The sequence below is a fragment of the Pseudorasbora parva genome, chromosome 14 (assembly GCF_024679245.1).
Source record: "Pseudorasbora parva isolate DD20220531a chromosome 14, ASM2467924v1, whole genome shotgun sequence".
In the NCBI taxonomy this organism is placed as follows: domain Eukaryota; kingdom Metazoa; phylum Chordata; class Actinopteri; order Cypriniformes; family Gobionidae; genus Pseudorasbora; species Pseudorasbora parva.
The window spans coordinates 32,931,142-32,953,162 of NC_090185.1; the positions used below are offsets into that span (position 1 = coordinate 32,931,142).

Genomic DNA, 22,021 nt, shown 5'->3' on the forward strand with positions numbered 1-22,021 from the left:
AATCTAAAAGTAATCTAAAAGTAATCAGAAAGTAGTCCGAATACAAGATTACGTTACTAACTACAATTTTCGTCATTTGTAAACAGTAAAAGACTTCAGTGTGCAAGTTATCTGCCCAGTACTGGTTTTAACCCGCACAAAAGTGTGAAGGTCTTGTTTTGACTTGTTTTGTAGGCAAAATAAACTAGGACACTAAGCAGCAAGCAATCTAAAATGTCTCGACCGCCAAGTTGTATAATCTATCATGGTGGTAATCTTGAAATGTACAACATCTTAGCGCTAGGGCTAAAGTCAGAGACCTGGATAAAAGCCTCCAGCTCTCTAATGAGAAACCATCTCACAGCCACAACAAGGTCTTTTGTGTTTGGCTCTGGGAAGCCATGTGTGGAAAAACCTCATTTGAAGCCACTTGTGTGCTTGAGACACGAGGAAAATCCTACATGCTGCTCTTCAGCGGAGAGGCACACGTCATGGCAGGTATTCAAAGCTATTCCTCAAACCGCTTGCTTTCATCTCCCCATAAATGGCACGCTTACTGGGACATATGACCTTTGAGTCTAATCCCAGACAGCATGTTTGGTGGTCACACTCGAGGTGATCTGCAACCAAAGAGGATTGGTTTATAGGACCTGCGGATGTGTTGTCATAAACCTTTATACAGTTGGGTGCCATAGGTGACGTGCTTTAAGACATGTAGTGACGGAAATTAGAAAAGACACGCAGTTCTGAATATTAGCGATGCCTACCGTGGCTGGTCAACAGCATGTTTTGGGTTCTGGCTGCTATGTTGGGTGTCGCCAACCGATAACCAAATCTAAAGTGTTTAGCATTCATCACTGAGATAAAGAATGCCACTTCAAACCTTTCAATTAATCCTCATGACGTCCGTCAAGATTTATGGCAGTCCTTCAAGAAGTAATGACTTCAAATTAAATCCCATGTGGACAACTGACAGCGAGCCAACGTGCATCCAACCTTTTGCCCTGTGGGAAATCGTACAAGAGACAAACTGTACTCGGATATGTTCTGATTGGTCAGGGCACAGAGGCTAAGAGCATTACGAAGAGAGTCTGCTCCCAGATTAGCCTTTTCTAGGTAAGATTCGTCTACAAATACAGGACTTTGGTCTTTCTATCTGTCACAACAGCAGATTTCCTTGTAGAATTTTTTACTTTTTTTCTCAGGGCGCATCCCATCTGTCTGTCATTGTGATGGACGGATGCACAGCAGGGAGAGGAGGGGAGGAAGGAAGAAAAGGTGAAAATAGACAGATCTAGGATGCATTGAACGTGATTAACATGCACGCCGATAAGCTACGTGTCCTTAGTGAATGGTGACACCTGCCAAATTCTTCAATTTGCATGAAGAATATCTTCAAAGAACCAGCCACTGTGGAAAACAAGTTGTTTTGGCCTCCATATATACCGGTGCTGAGACCCAAAAAAATAAATCAAATAAATGGAACAGAGTTTAGTGAGGTTTTTAACTTTAACTTTAACAAGCAATTTTTCAACTGAGAAACATAGTTCTAAATGTATTCCCTGAAGTCTAATGATCTAGCACACTTGTACAGCAAATTTGTGATGTGATTTGGAGATACACAAATTTTAAAATGCTAATAATAATTTTCATGATTTTCTTCTTCTTCTTCTTCTTCTTCTTCTTCTTCTTCTTATTATTATTATTATTATTATTGTGTCATTTAACTTATACTAATAATTATGAAAATAATGCCTTTATTTATTGTAATTTTAAAACAAATAATAACAAACAAATATTATAACTGCCACAATTTATTTTTATTTTTAGTCTTATTACTATTATTATATATTGTGTTGTTTATTTTAAACTACTTGTTTATTTGCCTTTTATGTTATTTTCTAAATAATAATAATAATAATAATAATAATAATAATAATTTATTATTATTATTATTATTATTATTATTATTATTATTATTATTATTATTAATAATAATAATGGTGTTTTATACTAAGTACCATTACTTTAATTATTGTTACTTTTTTAAAAATCACATGATAAACAAATATTTTATTTATTTTACAACATTACATAATAATACATAAACATATTGTATTGTGTTGTATTAATTGTTTTATTTATTTTAAAGTAATAAATAATAATAATATAATTGATAATAATAATAATAATAATAATAATAATAAATAGTTGTATTATTATTATTATTATTATTATTATTATTATTTATAGTGTTTTATATTTTATACTACTAATTATCCTTAATTTTATTACTAATTTAAAACAAATCACATGATAAACAAATGTTATGTACCATTACATAATAATACATTCATATATTGTATTATATTATATTTATTGTTTATTTATTTTTAAACTAATAATAATAATAATAATAATAATAATGATAATAAAAATAATAATAATTATCATTATTGTTATTATTATTAATATTATTATTATCTTAAACGCTATATTTTTTGTATTTTATGTATTTTAGATTATAATAATAGTAATACTTGATTAGTTATTAATATTATTAGTTAAAAATAAAAATCACATGAAAAAACAAATACATTTGTTTGTATTTTTATTGATTTTACACTATAAAAATAATAATAATAAATCTAAAAACAATCAAAAGCCATCAAAAAAAACTTTTTTAAATATTTGCTTAAAAAAGATTCACAAACAAACCCTCACTATCAGAGAATAAGCTCTAGTATTCTCCTTGGTGCTTTTCTAGAAGAGTTTTAGAGTGGCGTCACTGAAATACTGTGGTATTAATGGTACAGCTGAATCTTTACCAAGTAACACATTTCAACTCTCGGCAGGTAAATACCGTCATACCCCAAAGCCACACTCTCTGCGGGTTCTTGGCAAAGCTAAAAACTGCATCCTACTGAATTTCAGAAGTCGTTGTATCATGGTTAGAAAAGAGAAAAAAAGAAAAGGATCACACACAGTGGGGGAGAATGAGCTTCCATCCAAAAATAGAACAAGCCTTGTTAAATATTTTAGGCACTCGGCAGACAGAAAGAAGAAAAAAAAAACACCAGCCACAAACAAAAACACTAGCGTTGAATGATTAAGATCCTGTCTTGCATTATAAGTGCATGAATATATTTGGCGGGCCGCATCATGTCGCGACTGAACGGCGTCGATTTATCTACAGCGATGAAGCGTGCGCCGTCCTCACCTCCGTAATTCCCTCCATCTTGGCCTTGGCCGGCTCTTAAAAGCCAGCGCTGTTATTTAAGTGCAAGCTTTTTGGAAACTAGGAGCTTGGACGAAACAAAGTGAGATTAGCCAGTGCTAGGAAAAGCAGGCCACTTTTAGCAACGGTTAGCGGTTGCTACCGTCACGCCAGCAACAAACGGCTTAGTGCGGGGCGGGAGGACAGGGCTGGGGGAACCTCTGAGAGCTTGGCACTTCTCACCCACTCATAACAACCTATGACATTCCATCAAAGCCCCCCATAGGCCATCAGGAAATAGCGGAGAGGATTTCTGGGATAGATGCAGAGGTAATGGGCGTCAGGTTCTTTCATGGCAAGCCGAGTAAAGGCGGAGCGGAGGGGTGTCTAGAAACAGGGTTTGATCAAAGCCAGCGAGAGGTAACCAGCCTCTAGAATGATAAGCAGCTCAGTGCCGAGTTAAAAAAAATGCTGCATGCCGCAGAGGAACACAAACACTGGAGCGAATAGTGTGTAAAAATAAAAAGTGCATGCTCAAATGCAAGTGTGCCAACTCCTTTACCCAGAGTCACACTAGCACTATTCGCCTCTCACAAAGTAATCAATGCTGCATGAACACACATGCAGTCACATCGCCTAGCAGGAAAAATACATTAAATTAATTTATTTGAATTCCTGCGAAGTCGTTTTGTCCTATATCCTTCATTGTCCTCCCACACTATCTCCAAATAAATGTGTTCATTACATTGCAGACACATTGTAATGGTGTTGTTAGCAAATCTCCATGTGTTTACATAATAGGCATATGTTTGTGTACTATGTATAACCATTATGAATATATCAATACACACATGCATGTATATATGTAAGAATGGTTATATTTATTTTAAAATATTTCTCTCTCTCTCTCTCTCTCTCTCTCTCTCTCTCTCTCTATATATATATTTATATATATACACACACACTATACATACAATTTATATAGAAAAGTTTTTTACACATAATATATGGGTGTGTACTGTATATATATATATACAGTACACACCTATATATTATGTGTAAACAAACTTTTATTTTAGATCGATTTCCCAGCACTAATACATAAAGTATAGATGTGATTAATCGTGATTAATCGATTTCACAGCACTCATTTATATATTTATTGATTTTATCTTATTTTATTTGGTCTTGAAAGCTTTGGAACATACCGCAATGTCGTGATATTACTGCAAGCTGTTTATGATTTAGTAGCATTTATTTGAGTCACAAGCGTTACATATTGCTTTAACCTTGAATATGATGTTATTTGTTAGGTTTTTAGTTTGGGATAATGCACAAGAAGAGAGACAAAGCTAGAGACAACGGCCGTAATGAGGATATAACGGTCCCGTTCTGTCCTCTGGATCACATGCTTTTGTCTGACTTTTATAGTGAGATTAGCACTATTTCCGAGAATAAGAAAGAGAATTAGACTATTTCCTAGGACTGTGCAGGGTATGGCCTTGATCCTGGAATGACAAGATGCCTGCTGCTAAAACTAAGCTGGAGCATCACAACCATCCCATCATCCCACCAGCATGGGAGACGATAAACCTTGTCCTGTTTATAAACCTCAAATCAACTAGGTCAGCGTAATCGATTTATTTTGCTGAAACCTAGCGGGCTAATAATAGCAATTAGCATGTGTTTTAGCGTAAAGAGAAGGTGGGGACGGAAACGAGTGCTGGTGGAGCCACGAGGGTGGATGATTATATCTTCAAAACGAGTGCAGACGTCAGCTGCAGGGCTGTCTCATCCCTAATTCATACTGACACCACATCCTCTGCGCTACATAACAGAGCGATCTGTGCAGTAATTACCAGCGCAGACATGTATATTCAAGAGAAAACAAGGAGGTGATCAGGAGAGACAGAATAAGGAGCGCAATAAGCCGAAAAAAAGATTTTATTGCTCAAGGGTTGTTCCTTTATAGCCCAGAAGAGGAATTAGTTCCTAGTTTTGTTCATTTTAAGCCAACATGATATTGAAAATTGACCATGTTCACGGTCTTAATAAATAATTTACTCAACTTGTCATTCCAAACCTGTATGACTTTCTTCTGTGACACATACAAGAAGATATTTCAAAGAATGTTTCAACTGTTTCTGTACAAACAATAGCTCAAAAAAACATTGAACTTTTATTGTATGGACAAATACAAGCAGAGATATTCTTCAAAATCTACTGTTCCACAGAAGAAAGTGCATTTTGCTCACCATATAATCGCTCTTCCATCTAAAGAAGCAATTATAATATAAAAGAGATATCATTTGTGATTATTCTTTCCTACAGATGGAATAACATGACACTTGAAATTTAGTTTACGCCACATTCATACCAGATTGCTAACTGTTAATGTTAGTATGTGACGTGATATTATGGGGAGGGCCATTCAAATTTTAGAGAGCATTTGATTGGCCATCAATGTAATTTATTCTCCAAACCATTTTATACTTCCATATATTTCCCAAAAGAGAAAGAAATTCTGATGGCCTTAAAAATCTGTTGTAGTACTCAAGATTCATGTGATAGTTTGCACTCGGACTCAACCCTCTTCTGGTCTCAGTATTGACCTGTTCAGGTCTTGGTCCCGACTGTGACTTGACCCTCTTCAGGTCTCGTCTCAACTCGGACTCAACCCTGTTCTGGTCTTAATATCAACTTAGACTTGATCCGATTCAATCTTGGTCTTGGACTCGACCCTCTTCAAGACTCGGTCTCGCTTCTGGACTTAATCCTGTTCAGGACTCTGCCTTGCCTCGCACTCCACCCTCTTAAGACTCTGCCTCGCCCCGCCCCTCTTCGGGAATCGGCCTCACCTCAGACTCAACCCTCTTCTTGACTCAGCCTTGCTTCGGACTTGACCCTCTTCAGGACTCTGCCTCGCCCTGCCCCTCTTCAGGACTTGGCCTCACCTCTGACTTGATCCTCCTCAGGACTCGGTCTCACCTCGGACTTGATCCTCCTCAGGACTCAGCCTCACCTCGGACTTGATCCTCCTCAAGACTCGGCCTCGACCCTCTTCTGGACTCGGCCTCACCTCGGACTTGATCCTCCTCAGGACTCGGCCTCGACCCTCTTCTGGACTCGGCCTTGCCTCAGACTCCACCCTCTTCAAGACTCCGCCTCACCTCGAACTTGATCCTCCTCAGGACTCGGCCTCACCTCAGACTCAACCCTCTTCAGGACTCGGCCTCGCCTCGGACTCAACCCTCTTCAGGACTCGGCCGCGACCCTCTTCTGGACACATCCTTGCCTCGGATTCCACCCTCTTCAGGACTAGGCCTCACCTCGGACTTGATCCTCCTCAGGACTCGGCCTCGCCTCAGACTCAACCCTCTTCAGGACTCGGCCTCGCCTCGGACTCCACACTCTTCAGGACTTGGCCTTGGCCCCTTTTCTGGACCTGGCCTCGCCTCAGACTCAACCCTCTTCAGGACTCAGCCTCGACCCTCTTCTGAACTCGGCCTCGCTTCGGCCTCCACTCTCTTCAGGACTCGTCCTCGCCTCGCCCCTCTTCAGGACTCCGCCTCACCTCAGACTTGATCCTCTTCAGGACTTGGCCTCGCCTTAGACTCACCCTCTTCTGGACTCGGACTCGCCTTGGACTCGACCCTCTTCAGGACTCAACCTCGCCTCTGACTCGACTCTCTTCTGGACTCAGACTTGCCTTGGACTCGACCCTCTTCAGGACTCGGAATCACTTTGGACTTGCCCCTCTTCAGGAGGATTCGACCCTCTTCAGGACTCGGCCTCGCCTCGGACTTGGTCTCGCCTTGGACCCGACCCTCTCAGGACTCAACCCTTTTCAGTACTGGGTCTTGCCTCAGACTCAACCCTCTTATAGCTGTAGGGCCAGCCAGATTTACTAACAGTTTGCACCAATGCAAATCCTTTTTTGGCATTAAAAACTACTGTCAGGATTATAGATATTCAGTCAAGTGCTGAAAAGGCCACATTTTTGCGGCTAAATTTGTAGGAATTTCCCTTTCAGATGCAAAATATATGGGAGGAGAGTATTTTAATGAATTATGCAAGGTGATTTAAAGGCTTATACTCATCAATTTACTGGTTTTTGTGCCATTATTAACCATCCAAAAAAAGCATGTCTTTAACCAGGCACTAATTTGCGCTGCTCTTGGTTGTTCACATTGGTCTTTATTTTGCAACTTCTTTATCCACAGTTACACTGGAACTGTTCGCCTCTCACAAAGTAATCAATGCTGCACGAAAATACATGCTGTGTCACATCACCTAGCAGGCAGAACTATTTTTTTTATATTCCTGATAAGTAATTTAGCTTTAAAATTTTTTTTTTATATTATATATATGTGTGTATATATATATATATATATATATATATATATATATATATGATCTACTGACGACGTGCATATGTATATATATATATATATATATATATGCACGTCGTCAATAGATCATGTGCTCCCATCTGCGTTTTTTTTTGGAATTGCGCTCTCACGCTAGTTTGCCCTGTGTAGTAAATCTGGCCTTATCTTTACTCTGACACACCCTACTCAGGTCTCAGTCAGGACTCGAATGAGCTGGTCTCGGCTACAACACTGTCAAAAATGTGTTTTAAATTGACAAATATGTGCTGTGGAGCAATAATCAAAACCCTGAACTCTACGAAAAGATAGGACTAAAGAAAAGGTGATGGAGAGGGAGATATAGTTAAGCAGTTGGCTGTTTCTTTCACACTGGCTGGATTGGGGTTCACAGTCAGCAATGCTTCAGTCTTGAATTTTCCACCCTGCAAAGCCCTTTAACTGCTTGGGATTGCAACAGCCGCATCTTTGCACAACAAATAAGTCCAGATATTGGCATTTCCAAGAGCTTTTGGAGACGTGCGTGTCACTTCCTGACTCGGTAATTTATGGTAGGCCTCTCTCGCTCTCTCTCACTGCTTGAGAGATTTCTGCCCAGTTTTCATTATTGAAAAGGGCCACCCTCTTTCTCTCCCTCCCTCCCTCTTTCCCTCCCTCCCCCTCCATCTTATTAGATCTGCGATTCCAAGAGCGCATTAGGATATTAAATTCAGGATGGGAATGGATGCTGCCTGTCTACTTGGCAAGACTCCCCATTGCTGCCTAACCTCGCTCCCTCTCCTCCTCGCTGGTCTTGGACAGTTCAAATCCAGAGAGAGTGGGCATCTCTCACTGAATGGGTCCTGCTCGTCGTGTCCTGCCATCTCTCTGCACCGAGGTTGACGAAGGCACAAAGCAGCCACTTGTGAGCGGGAAGCGATGGCGGGGCCAGCACAGTGGCTGCTCTGTCATCGTATGAATCATTCTGACGTGTTCGAGGATAAAGACGTGCATGCATGCGCCCACACTGCATAACAACCCCCTCTCGCGCCGCCTTAGGAGCATTCCTCATGACATGTGAGCTTCCATTATGGCAGCTCCTTCGCCATTGTTATTTATTTGACTTAGGGGAGACTGTTTCACAAACAAGGGCATATTTTTCTTGCTTTCTGGAGAGATTCAAGACAGTTGATGTTGGGCAAAACACACAAAGATAAAGGTGAAAAAATAAACCATGCTGTTAAACTAACAAAAATTTTGCATTTTCTGTGCAAAACTCGTTGCCACAATGCATTCTGGATGGTTGCTCCATTGTTGCTAAGGTATTCTGTTTGGTTGCTGGTAGATGCTTACTGGTGCAATTCAAAGGCGCACCCCAAATATGGTCCCCAGATATGGCTCGAGGCCTTCCTTCAGTGCAAATCTTTTTTACTGCAAAGAGTTTTTCCTCTGTTTTTTTGTCTGCCAGACAAAAATCCCAAAATTTGATCATTCAGAAAAATGCACAGCCTACTTGATTTGAGGTATCAGTCATGGTCATAGCAAGAACTAATTAATAAATTGGTATACGCGTATAATAGGATGATTAAAATGTAAAACTCTGCAAGTCAGGAAATTCAAAATATACCAAATATGGTAATACCATATTATTTGTACCATGGCAAAACCTTGAGTACCATCACTTATAAAAAGTACTCTGGAAGTACAATGGCATAGTTATGCTATTACATGGTAATATGGTTAATGTCCAAAAAGTAATTTAAAAAAAATTACAGGATAATTAAATTTATCTTCAAAGACCACCATATTATTACAATGATTTTTTTTTTAACATGGTACCATTAAAATTCCATTAAAAAGCTTTCCAGTCTGCTCACAGATCTTTTCACATCATTACATATTCCTTCAATATCCAACAATCAAGTGAAATTGTCAAGCGCCATCTGTTTGTCATATCAGTTTGAACTCATTCACAATGTCAAACCGTCCAGCTTGTGAGATGAAAAACTTGACATTTTTCTAAAATCACCTGGGGTTCCCTGCTTAGGACATGAGATAGGTGGCATTTTCCAAGGATTGGTTGCATTCACAGGACACGGAATTCCACATTCCCTGTGCCGACTATACCAATAAGGGTCGACGGGGATTACGCAAACAGATCCACCTCATCTGAACCCAGGAGATGCGGCAGAGCTCAAGTCTCAGAAATGAGCATATGATGGGTTTTAAATAATAAAGTAGTTGAGTGCTTCTGCGATCTTCTTTACGACCAAGTGAACCATTCAGGCGCTTGTTCAAGCCAAGGCATTGCTTGACATAATTGTGCACCCATGCTTGAGCGGGAGAAGCCGAATAATGCATGTTATATTGGGGTGGGGTGGGGTGGGGGGGGTGACTCATTTGAAATAAAAGGCAGGCTGGAAGTTTTCTTTCTCTCGATGAGACATACTATTTGACCTAGATCTTAGATAAAAATTGTGCATTAGATGTGAATTAGTGGAGCATGCTCTTGTACAACTTGATTACGCGGAAGAGCGTCTTCCATGGCTGCTCGATTGTGGCGTCTCGCTTCGGTCGCTCTGAGTAATTCGACTTGTCATTCACATTTGCAATGGACAATTGAACAACAGGTCTGCATATATAGAACACACTGCCCAAAAAAGACAATTGTGTCATTTTATTTACCCTCATGTCAAACCAGTATGTCTATTGGATACTAATATATTTTTAGAGAACTATCCATCTAAAAATAGAGTGTATGTATTTGTCAGCGATACCATGTCTTCGTTTGATACTTAATAATGGTTATATATGTGATTGCTAGTGTTTATCAATAGAAACATTATATTTGCATAATAATAATGGATTAAATAATAATGTTAATGATATTATATATTTATTATAAATATATTTGTATTTTTCAGATATATTAACAATATTAATATGAATATATATATATATATTCATAATACATTAATATTTTGAATTTATTTTATTATCAGTAATATTATGTTGCTGTATTAGTTGGTAACAGATTAGCAACAATCATTTGTGAATAAAAGAAAAATAAATGCAACAGTTATGATTAAACTATGAATGAATCATGGCAGAAGGGAAATATTATATTTATAACCAGTTTCCCCATGTCATCAGACAGCTGTGAGTGTCATCTAAAATTGAAAAGCTGATCTCGTTTGTGCTTGTGAAGATCTCAGATCACACAATTCTAAAATACAAAAAAATACAAAACATTGCTGTCAAATCGATTAATCGCATCTAACATAAAAGTTTGTAAGTGTGTGTGTGTGTGTGTGTGTGTGTGTGTGTGTAAACATCAACATTGTGCTACCTATGATATAACAATGTCTAGATTATTTTGCAGGATCCTAATGTTTATTTTAATGCTGTAAAATCGATTAATCACGATTAATCACATCTATGTATCACACAAAACAACTCACACAAAATAAATGTGTGCTGTCAAATCCATTAATCATGATTAATCACGATTAATCGCATCTAACAAAGGTTTGTACCATTTATTTTGTGTGCTATACACAAAACTAAGTTTGTAAATATATGAGTTTACACACACACACACACACACACACACACACACACACACACACACACACACACACACACACACGTTAGATATGATTAATCGCGATTAATCGATTTTACAGTGCTCACTAAAATAAATATAATGGTCCTGCAAAATAATCTAGACCTTGTTATATCATAGGCAGAACAATGTTGATGAAATCTTGCAAAGACATGTTTTTTCTTTGGAATAAGATGCTCCAAATAAATCACAATGAGTCCAGGAACACATTAATAAATAAGGTCAATTTTGAGTTGATGTCCACTAACATCCTGCTATTACAGGCAATACCTTCCGCTATATGCTCATGTTTGCAAGACACAATTTTCACTTAGCTCGAATGCCAAAAAGCATTCATCCTCCTATCCTGTTTCCACAGTCAGTTATTAGCCTGTAACCTTTCAGTCTAATGGAGGATTTCAACTCTTCCCTATGCGCTTAGCCGTCCCTTTGAGGATACAGAGTGCTTTCAAATGAACAATCTTTTTTTCACCCCTCTTTCCCACTATCAAGACTCCCAACGAGCGGCGGAAACTCCAGAGGTCCCTCCCCTCCTCTTAAGTACTACTTCAGAAAATAGCATTGTACTGGAGCGTTTCTCTTAATGTAAAGGCAACATGCCATGGAAAGGCGCCCACCACGCTCAGGTACACGTGTGCCTTTCCGGAAAGGACATCATTTGCGCCTGTAGGAGGTGGATAGTGAGTCTCATAAATATCGCTTGGGGGTGATCTCTCTGTGGAGTGGCGATAGATCAATGCTTTTTTTTTTTTGTGGCGGATAAGAGCTATGTCAAACACACCATGGCAGTTTTCCTGTGGCTGATTAAAATGGAAGGTGGCAGCCATTCTGTTTGGGGAAAACAGGTGTTTGATACACATGTCAGATTGATTACATCCCCAACAATCAAAAAAACACCACGGAAAAACTTGTTAGTCGTCAGGAAATCCTCCTGGTCTGAAATTAATTACTTAAGCTTTATTAGAGTATCCTAGTGAGCTTTTATTTTTATTTCTCTCAGGCCAACGTTTAAATTGATGCCAGGACTAACAATTCAACTAAATCATTTATTTCACACTATTTTCTTAAAGGGGTATTTCAGTGCTGTGAAGATGAATCTGTATTTAAATTGGGTCATTAATGTAGTAGAAATGTGAAATTATTTTTGAATTTGGTGCTTTCTAGACTGAGAAAAGACAGAAAATGTATTTGTCGTCTCATCGGGATGAAAGACTACAATTCCCAGAATGCTTCGCTGCCCTACGAGGCCACTCCCAAAGCCACCGCTACTGAATCACTGTGACTGGATCACTTTCCCACCGCGTTCATCTTCATAAAATCAGTTCAGTTAGAGAACAGACACTACAATTAAAAACTCAACGTGTCTGTTCAATATAATGTGAGTGAGCCGCTGAGGGGAGTGTCACAGCACAAACGCAGTAGGAGTCAGATCACATTTACCGTGATAAATGAACTGAATGAGCTCTCGTGATGAGAGCTGAGGTAAACACGTCCGCTCGCAGCATATACATTCACAACGCGTGTTCAGTTCATGCCTTTGGAAGCTTAACTTTTAATAGGAATTCATTTGAGAAGTTAACACACATTGCTCAGCATAGCTCCGAACATGAATGCCTGCATCTGCGAGCTGAGTTGTGAGTGCGACCCCATCCCCCGCCCCATGTGCGGGTTGAAAACATGAGGAAATAGCTCCCTCTGCTGGCTGTAGTCTTTAGCCTCTGGCCAAAAATGTTACCTATGACACAAATCGACGATATTTCATCATCGGAGTAATGTTTCCAGAAATAAAATGTATAAATCTCTCATCTCAGGGTCATATGATGGGGGGATCACAATCATTTGAATATACTCCAGGGTTTCTACTGATAGAAAGCCATATGCTAATCGCTGAAGTAACCCTTGACCCTATATATATATATATATATATATATATATATATATATATATATATATATATATATATATATATATATATATATATATATATATATATACTGTTGTCTGACATTTGTGTGTTTTTTTACATTCAAAAACATCATAACTAATAAGTAACAGGCTACACCTTTTCTACACTGGTTTTGAGGCTCTTTCCTGAACGCTGGGTTTTAATGGGCGTGCAGCACTGAAGACTTGGAAGTAATTGGACTATAGAAGGCCCAGCATTGTGTTTTAATCTCAATATATCTGCAAATCCAGTGTTACCTGTGTCTTGTTAACAAATGATTATCTTGCTATCTACAGCATGCTTATCGCTAGTTTAGCTCCATGAGTTGGTGGGCGGGGCTACATAAACAGGTGGGTGGGGATACATAAGCAGGTGGGTGGGGATACATAAACAGGTGGGTGGGGATACATACGCAGGTGGGCGGGGCTACATAAGCAGGCGTAAACATTTAGCTGTAGAGGTCCCGTTTCCCCCTTCTATTACGTCATTGATTTGAGATCCTCGTTTTCTGGGCCTGGTGTCTATAAAAGCTTTGCTTTTACTAAAAAGAAAGTTTTCAGTTTCAAAACTTTCAGGATATTCTTATATTATCATGACCTTTTATAAATCAAAGGCTCAAGGGAAAGTTGATTTCTCAATTCATCACTCCTTTAAGTCATTATTTGAATTAACTTCCCTTACTGTGTTGCAACATATCAAAAACACCAACTGGAATTGGGTTTAAAAGGAAAAGAACAGCGTGAACATTCTGCCAAACATAATCTGTTGTGCTCCACAGAATAAAGAAAGCTATTAGGGGAACGGCACGAGGGTGAGCGAATGTTCATTTGTGGCTGAACAGTTCCTTTAATTTATTTTTCTCTTGACTAGCAAGCACTAGCTTGCAGCAGAGACGTGCACCCAGTAATTAATTGAAGGACATCGTTAGTTTGGAGAGATTCAGGGGAAAAATATCTCACACTAATTAACATGTGTCTGTGTTTCAATTAACAATGACCTCAATCTCCCAGAAAGCAGGAAAATAAGGGGAAGCTTGTTCGCAAGAGTGGGACGCGTCCTGCGCATTCTGCCTGCTAGAACACACGAAACAATATATGCATTCTCTCTCTATGAACGCAGCGTTCTGTTGGAAATTATTCAGAAGAGACCTGTATAAACTGACTGAACAATTACACAATCCTCGCTAACTCTAACAGTCGTTATCAACATCTCTGCGTTCTTTTATCAAAACTACAATGCTCCCTCACTTTTCATGAGCAGGTCAAACGCGTCGCGTTTTCCGAAAGTCATTTTCAGCTTTTTGATTGCAACCTTGCCAGCTGGCTTTGATACCGATGGGAATTGGAGAGATAGAGAGAAAGCACGTCTTGATCTAAAAATTCTCAGAGCTCTAAATTGCAACACCTCTCTTCCAAAGAAATATATCAAAGCCGCTCTGAAAAAGTTGGAAGCACAACATTGACAGTGGGCGAGAAGGGGGGGTGGGTGTTGTGACATTGATGGGAGAAAAGCAGATATGAGTGTCAAACAACATGCTCAACGGAGAATCTTCTAAGTTTAGATACACTCTCTAGACAAAAGCAACGACCTTCACGATATACGTTGGCAAAATAGTGAGCAATGGTATGTGTTTCAAACTATTGTCAATTATGTTCAACCCTTTTTGCTTGAAACCATCCCAGCTAACATGGAACAGTGAACTTTAGCTAACGTCCTAGCAAGGTTCTCTCAAAGTTCTTCAAGTAACGTTAATGGTTGTGTTATGTGGTCTTTAATAATGTTCTCAAGGCGTTATTTTAATATGTAGTGCTGTCAAATCGATGAATCGCATCTTACATAAAAGTTTGTTTAAACTTAATGGGAATGTTAGCAAAACATTCTTTGTATCATACAATTGTTTAACAAAAATAATTTAGACTTAAGATTTAAGACTTAAGATGATACTATATTGAATAAGAAAATGCTGTAGAAATAACTTTTAAAACTAAAAAAATATATAATAATAATAGCAAGTAAATTTAACAAATAATAGGCAAGTAGAATGACAGAAATTTTCTAACTCCAATAATAAATAAAAGAGCCCATAATCGTATAACAATACAGCAAGATCTAAAATATCTAATAAAGCTTTGTATTGTACAAAAAGAGATATGGACCAACAAGATGAAAGACAGTCTGGAAAGTCCTGTCTGTCAAAAATAAAAGTCATAGCATTGCCTATAAATGTACCAGACAGGAAAAATGTTCTCATGTAAGTTATCAAATTTAGCTGGAGGAAGTGCTATAGTGTGGCGAAACATTGTATCAGCACCAAACACACTGTGACAGCAAGTTTCGTCTCTTTCTGCGAGAGTCAATAGATCGAATTTGTGACATTCGTATGACAGACGTTAAGCCATTATTATACCATCAATCTGTCATTGAGCTGCTTTTTCTTTACTTAAAGAGGCAGTTCACCCAAAATACAGTGCTGTCATTGTTCATTCACCCTCATTCCTTTACAAACCTGTATATTGTGTGTTTTTTCCTGCGAAACACAAAAGGAGTATGTTTGAAGAATGTCCATGCTGCTCTTTTCCATATGGCAGTCCAATAGTGACTGTTGTGAATGAATGAATGAATGAATGAATAAATAACTATGTATTACAGATATTAAAATAAACAAGTAAATATGGATGCAACAAATTCGTTTCATGTCATGGCCGACAATGAAATTCAAATTTAATTTTCTCTATAAATATATTGCATAATGTAAAAAAACATAAATAAAACCCATAATATAAATAAAATGAACTCTTTAATACTACAACAAATTAAGTTAGTGCTTGATGAATAATGATTTACATTAAATAATATTGATGTTTTAAATATAAATTTAGGCGGAAAGGAGAACATAGGGAGAAACACAATGAAATATTCAATATTGAACAATATACAAAGCAATTCAGGCTGAAACAAATACATTAAAAACATCTCTAATATTGATTGAAAACGGATATAGATTTTTTTCCCCCTTTGGTTAAGTGTGCCTAAAAAAATCCCTTTTTGTTTAATCGACTCATACTTAAAGTAACCATATAAGTTATTTATTTTATAGTCCGTTAGACAAAATTGTATGATTTAATAAAGTAGTGTAAGTACAAAAGCAGTATATTGTTTGGTTTGGTCAAATTGTTTCAGTAGTTTATAGATATAGTCATTGATTTGAAAATGAGCCAGAGAGAAATAAAAGCTCATTTGGCTACTCTAATAAAAGCTTCAAGTCATTGAATATAGAAGCAATCCCCTCCGTGATGATTTTTGGGAAATAATCAAAAAGTCTACTGTCATCTTCCACAGATGAAACAAAGTCATATGGGTGTGGAAGGGCACAAAGGTGAGCAAATAATGACAAAACTTTGTGCCTTCAACTGAAAGTCGTAATGGTTTTGACAGTCAGAAGTCACATTGCAGGGCAAGGGCCAGGTTTATAGATACTTGCACTAGAAGTCAATATCTTCTCCAATCTTTTTAAACAGAGAACCCATATATTATCAACTGCCCGAGGACCTTGTGATGCACCACGCTGAACCGCCTCAAACTCGCTCGAAACAAAACAGTAAACAGTAAAGACAAGGGAGAATTTGCATGAATCACATGCATGTCATGCTGAAAAACTTAACATCCTCACGCAGAGCCTGCGCTCTTATCTTAAATGCTGGATTCCTCACAGACGCCTGCAGTGTTTTTAGGGGGTTGGGGAAGCGGGGTTGTTTTGTGGGGCTAAAAATAGTGTCGTAGATCAGAATGTTGAGGAGAATAAGGCCTCGTGCAGATTAAACTGCAGTTAATCGCCTGTCTGCCGCGGCAAATTGAAGCGGGACCGTAATGCCATTGTGCGTTAGCAGCCTCGTACATGGTGAACTTCAACAAGGAGGTCTCGGAGATCTGCTCTTCAACTTTGTTTCAGAAGGATGTTTACACTTCACCCTCTTTTTTTTCTCCTTCTTAAGTCATTCATCACTTTTTTTGCCTTTCATTTCCTCAACCAGAGAAGCAATTTGTTTTCCTATAAACTCGCTCTGAGGGAATATCAGTTTAAGGGGTATTGAGTTGACAAGGGACTTAATCAAAGAGCCGAAACTAATGTCCTTTGGTACAGATTTGTCAAAAATGTAATGGCAACAATTACATCGCTACCTCTTATTTTGTAATAGACATTTCCAGGTAAAAATAAAGGTGGGTTGATGTCATGGATAGAAGAACCATTTCTTGGTTCCCCAAAGAACCTTTCAGTCAACCGTTCATAAAGGGATAGTTCACTTTAAAATGAAAAATCTGTCATCCTTTACTCACCCTCAAACCTGTATGAGTTTCTTTCTTCAGCTGAACACAAGGGAAGATATTTTGAAGAATGTCAGTAACCAAACAGTTAACTGGAGCCATTGACGTCCATAGTAGGAAAACAAAAATACTATGGAAGTCAATGGATCCAGTTAACTGTTTGGTTACTGACATTCTTCAAAATATCTTCCCTTGTGTTCAGCTGAAGAAAGAAATTCATACAGGTTTGAAACAACTTGAGGGTGAGTAAACGATGACAGAATGTTCATTTCAAAGTGAACAATCCCTTTAAAAGAGCCATGTTTTTTGTAATGTGAAGAACATTATAATAATCTTGTGCGTTTTCATTTGACACAGCATCTGAAAATAAAAAAAATCCTTGTCTATACACAGTAAACCCTAACACTCAAAATACATACACTTTAAAAAAAATATTGTTGGTTTAACTTAAAAAAGTAAGTAACCTGGTTGGCCTTAAAATTTTGAGTTTATTGAAATCAAAAATTGTATTTGATACAATGAAGGAAATTGGTTTAATAAATAGAAACTCAAATATTATTGAATCTGAACCACATACATTTTTTCATAAATCATAAAAATAGCACAATTTGGCTGCGTCATCACAAATAAAACACATAATTGCCCAATATGCTAATAAAATCTTTTAATAATATTTCAATAAAGGTTGCCGATTCTCAAAAAATGTTTATCGTATTAACTCTGATTTTTTATTTCAAAGAAAAATATTTTTTCATTATTTTTTTTTCCATTATTTTTTACAGCGTAATTGGTTTGAGTAGGGTAAACTTAAATTAAATACATTATTTCAATCAAATTATATTTTTTTGTTTTTAGAACTTTTTCTTTTGAGTTTACAAAACTAACACATTTTAAGTAATCTAAACTATGTTGTCTTATGAACTGGTCTCTTTTCGTTTAGACAAACTTAAACTGGTCTGGGATTTTAGCATTTACTGAATGAGCTAGTTAAAGCTAGCCAAGTTTCCTCTACTAAAATATTTAAGTTGAGATTACATGACAATTTTAAGTTAAATGACTGAATGAATTAATTAATTTGCTTATTCAAATAATTAATGCTAAGAGCAATTAAAATGCCTGTGTACAAAATAAAAATATGCAAATTCTGCTTAAACTTCTCAAAATATTTGAGTTTTGTCAAATTTTTAGGGTTTACAGTGTACTGGCATTTATGCTTAAAAGATCTCCATCCACACTACACGACCGAAAACGCACGTCACATGACCATTCATGCACACTGGGCATGCGCGTAGTGTAAACAGTTGCCGATTGCTCTAATGATAATAGCTTTCCTCTTCTGCATGTAAGCGGCTGCAGCAAATGCACAATTTAACTGCACAATGGCTGCTATAAAGGACAACAAAGTCAGCAAAGCTTGCAGTTCCATGTCTATGTTATTGTTTACAGGCTCGTCGAGCAAGTTTACAGGCTGGTCTGTTATCGCCATGTTCTGGTAGCGTAATGGTCAAATGATAGGGGCTTGACGAATCAGGGAAGGATATGCAATGATCCAGAAAACCCAATCAGGGAGTGAATGTAGGAAGCCACACCTTCGTTTGCAAAATGATCAGTTTTGGTTTGTGTTTACACTGAAAAGTCAAAATCTCTGGATTCATAACCGTAGCAAAAGTTATGTTTTAATTCTGAAATGCACTAGTGTAAACAGGGCCTAAATAATCTTTTTCCACTATAAAAAACCTTTTGTGGAATGGAAATGTTTCATGCATGTTAAAAGCTCTTTGTGGAACCATCAGTGCCAATAAAGAAACTATTTTCACTCAGAAATTGCTAGTAAATTCCACAAACAATAATAATAAAAAAAACAACAACAGCAGGTAACACTGATTTAAATGTGCATTTTTTAGTGGAAAACTGAGACAGACAGACAGACAGACAGACAGACAGACAGACAGACAGACAGACAGACAGACAGACAGACAGACAGACAGACAGACAGATAGATAGATAGATAGATAGATAGATAGATAGATAGATAGATAGATAGATAGATAGATAGATAGATAGATAGATAGATAGATAGATAGATAGATGTTAGTTTTTTAACATTAAAACATAACTTCGAAGTTGGAATCATATGCAAACATTTTGAAGGACATATCCGGGAAATGTTCTTCAACAGGCAATAAGGACAGGCACACGAACATGTCCCAGTACACCCTAATAATATCCAAAGTTAACTTCAAAGCTAGTTTGTACGGAAAGGCAAAAGAACGGAAACAAAGATCCCTATTCAGTGATTCGGAGAACAAGAATTAGCTGCTCACATGCCAAACAGTTTAGCAGAGAAAATGCCATGAACACAATGAGGTTTTTCATTCTGCATCAGTTCAGCTGGTGCAGTCAAGCTTTCACTTCATTTCTAGGTGATGGAAAACAATTAAAACAACTAAGCGACTGTATTATTCTACAAAGGGCTTCATATTTAGAAATACATTATATGATGTGGACAGATGGACAGACAGATATATAGAACGATAGAACGATAGATAGAACGATAGATAGAACGATAGAACGATAGATAGAACGATAGATAGATAGACAGACAGACAGACAGACAGACAGACAGACAGACAGACAGACAGACAGACAGACAGATAGATAGATAGATAGATAGATAGATAGATAGATAGATAGATAGATAGATAGATAGATAGATAGATAGATAGATAGATAGATAGATAGATAGATACTAAGGCTTAAAGACTTATTTCTGATTTTGACAATGACGGTGCAAAACACTATTTGATTTCATACAAAGATTCAAGGCCAGATCAATCAGAAAGCAGCATTTTGTGAACCAAACAACCGATATATTCTCTACATGGTTTGAATTACAATCATGCTAAGTCATTCAATCACTCACCCTGATATGTGCATGATAGAAGAAGTGGTATAGATATTATTTACAGTATGTAAATACCAGAATAATAAAGACTGCATTATGTACAAGAAAAAAAAAATCTTTGATTTGATTAAGAATTCCGTATGAAAATTTGTTCCATGCCTAAATTGGAGGATTGCTGCATTTTCTGGAGCACAAACAGCCAATACACCCTCCTAGATAAATTCAATTACAAAGATGCTCAGTCATTCAGTCACTGACCCAAGATAATTAGTATTTGCACTAATTGCGAGGGTTCGGCTCCCGGTCAACATAATCAATTACAGCATCTAAAATCAAATCAGATGTCCAGGAGGAGGGATCACCCAGACCCCTGGCATCCGGACATTATTCGTCTCAATGAACTTCTGTCCAGAGCACAGGCATATCATCCAAAACCTCACGTTTATTAAGGCTCCAGAACAAAAAAGCCTGGTGCCACATGGAGATATTGAACTTTTTAACCTCTGTATTAAATAATCAATGAACCAATAATGGTCTAAACAAGTCTACCTGCAAAACGTTGCTTCGGTTGGTCCAGCTCTTCTTAAATCAGATTAACGAACAAATCTAAATTCGCAAGTCAACTTGGTCCCCCCTAGCCTAGGTCCCCTCCTATTACAGACGCAATATATTGCATGCTTTTAAGCGTTATGTTCAGACACCTACGAGTTAAATGGGTCCATAAAACGTTCATAAAGCTGTAAACTTCACCGTTCCGATCGCTTGGTGGTTTAACTTGTATTAACTAGTGCTGGAACACACCGGCATACGCAACGAGCTCCGCTTTTATTGCCATAACAACAGCAGCGGTTTCCTACGGGATAACAGCGCGAGTCCGAACCATCTCTCACTTCTGACCGGATCGGATGCATTTACCAAAAGCCATAAAGATACGACATAGATATATAAAAAGGTACCTGACATAATAATTCCGACTTACCTGGTAATAATGAAGTTGAATGCGCTGTGAACACGACGCGAATTTAGATGATAGCCTACACTATATATTCCCCGCTGATGTCCACATTGTCAGTGGCAGGCGCTTACTGTAAGAGAGAAAACCCCGATGTCAGAGAGAGAGAGAGAGAGAGAGAGAGAGGGGGGGGGGGGGGGGGCTAAAGGATATAGGACCATCCTATCCAATTACAAAAGACAAACGAGGGTTAAAAAGAACAACAATGCACAACCATATGCCGAGGGGGGGAAAAAACCCACTGCGTTCGATTAGTCTTTTCGACCACTCGGTTATTTCACACAAATACAAATTAGTCAGACATTTTCTCGACATTTTTTATATTTGTCTATCCTTCGCGCAAGTGGGCAAGTTATTATGAAGTATTTTTGACAGTGACAGAATGAGAAATATTCGATTCCAGAGTGCCCGAGTGAAAAAAAGATTCAATCCCTCACGAGGATTCGAGTTAAAAATTTCTCTGAAAACAAAACATTCGATTCCGTTCGAAAAAGATTCGAATCCTCCGGACAGCAATATATTGCAATTTGATTCTAGAGTGATGGACAAAAGGCTGGGGGTGGAGGATTTGATTCTGATTTTGGATGAGCATTGGATTTGACATTTTGTCATTGACAGAAAAAGGAAACATCCATACAAAGACTTGAT

The 22,021-nt window shown here is 37.8% G+C and overlaps 1 protein-coding gene across 6 annotated transcripts in view; it reads right to left on the minus strand.

The window, feature by feature from the left end:
• Positions 1-21,479, minus strand: part of pcbp4 (poly(rC) binding protein 4) — a 113,824-nt gene extending 92,345 nt beyond the window's left edge. For 3 of the 6 annotated variants that reach the window (XM_067416294.1, XM_067416292.1, XM_067416298.1), the window contains exon 1: positions 21,341-21,479. The gene's annotated coding sequence lies outside the window, so the exon portion shown is untranslated. Of the gene's footprint in view, positions 1-20,910; positions 21,127-21,340 lie in introns of those variants that run through there. The other 3 variants (XM_067416297.1, XM_067416296.1, XM_067416293.1) reach the window with 3 other exon arrangements.
• Positions 21,480-22,021: the final 542 nt, after the last annotated feature.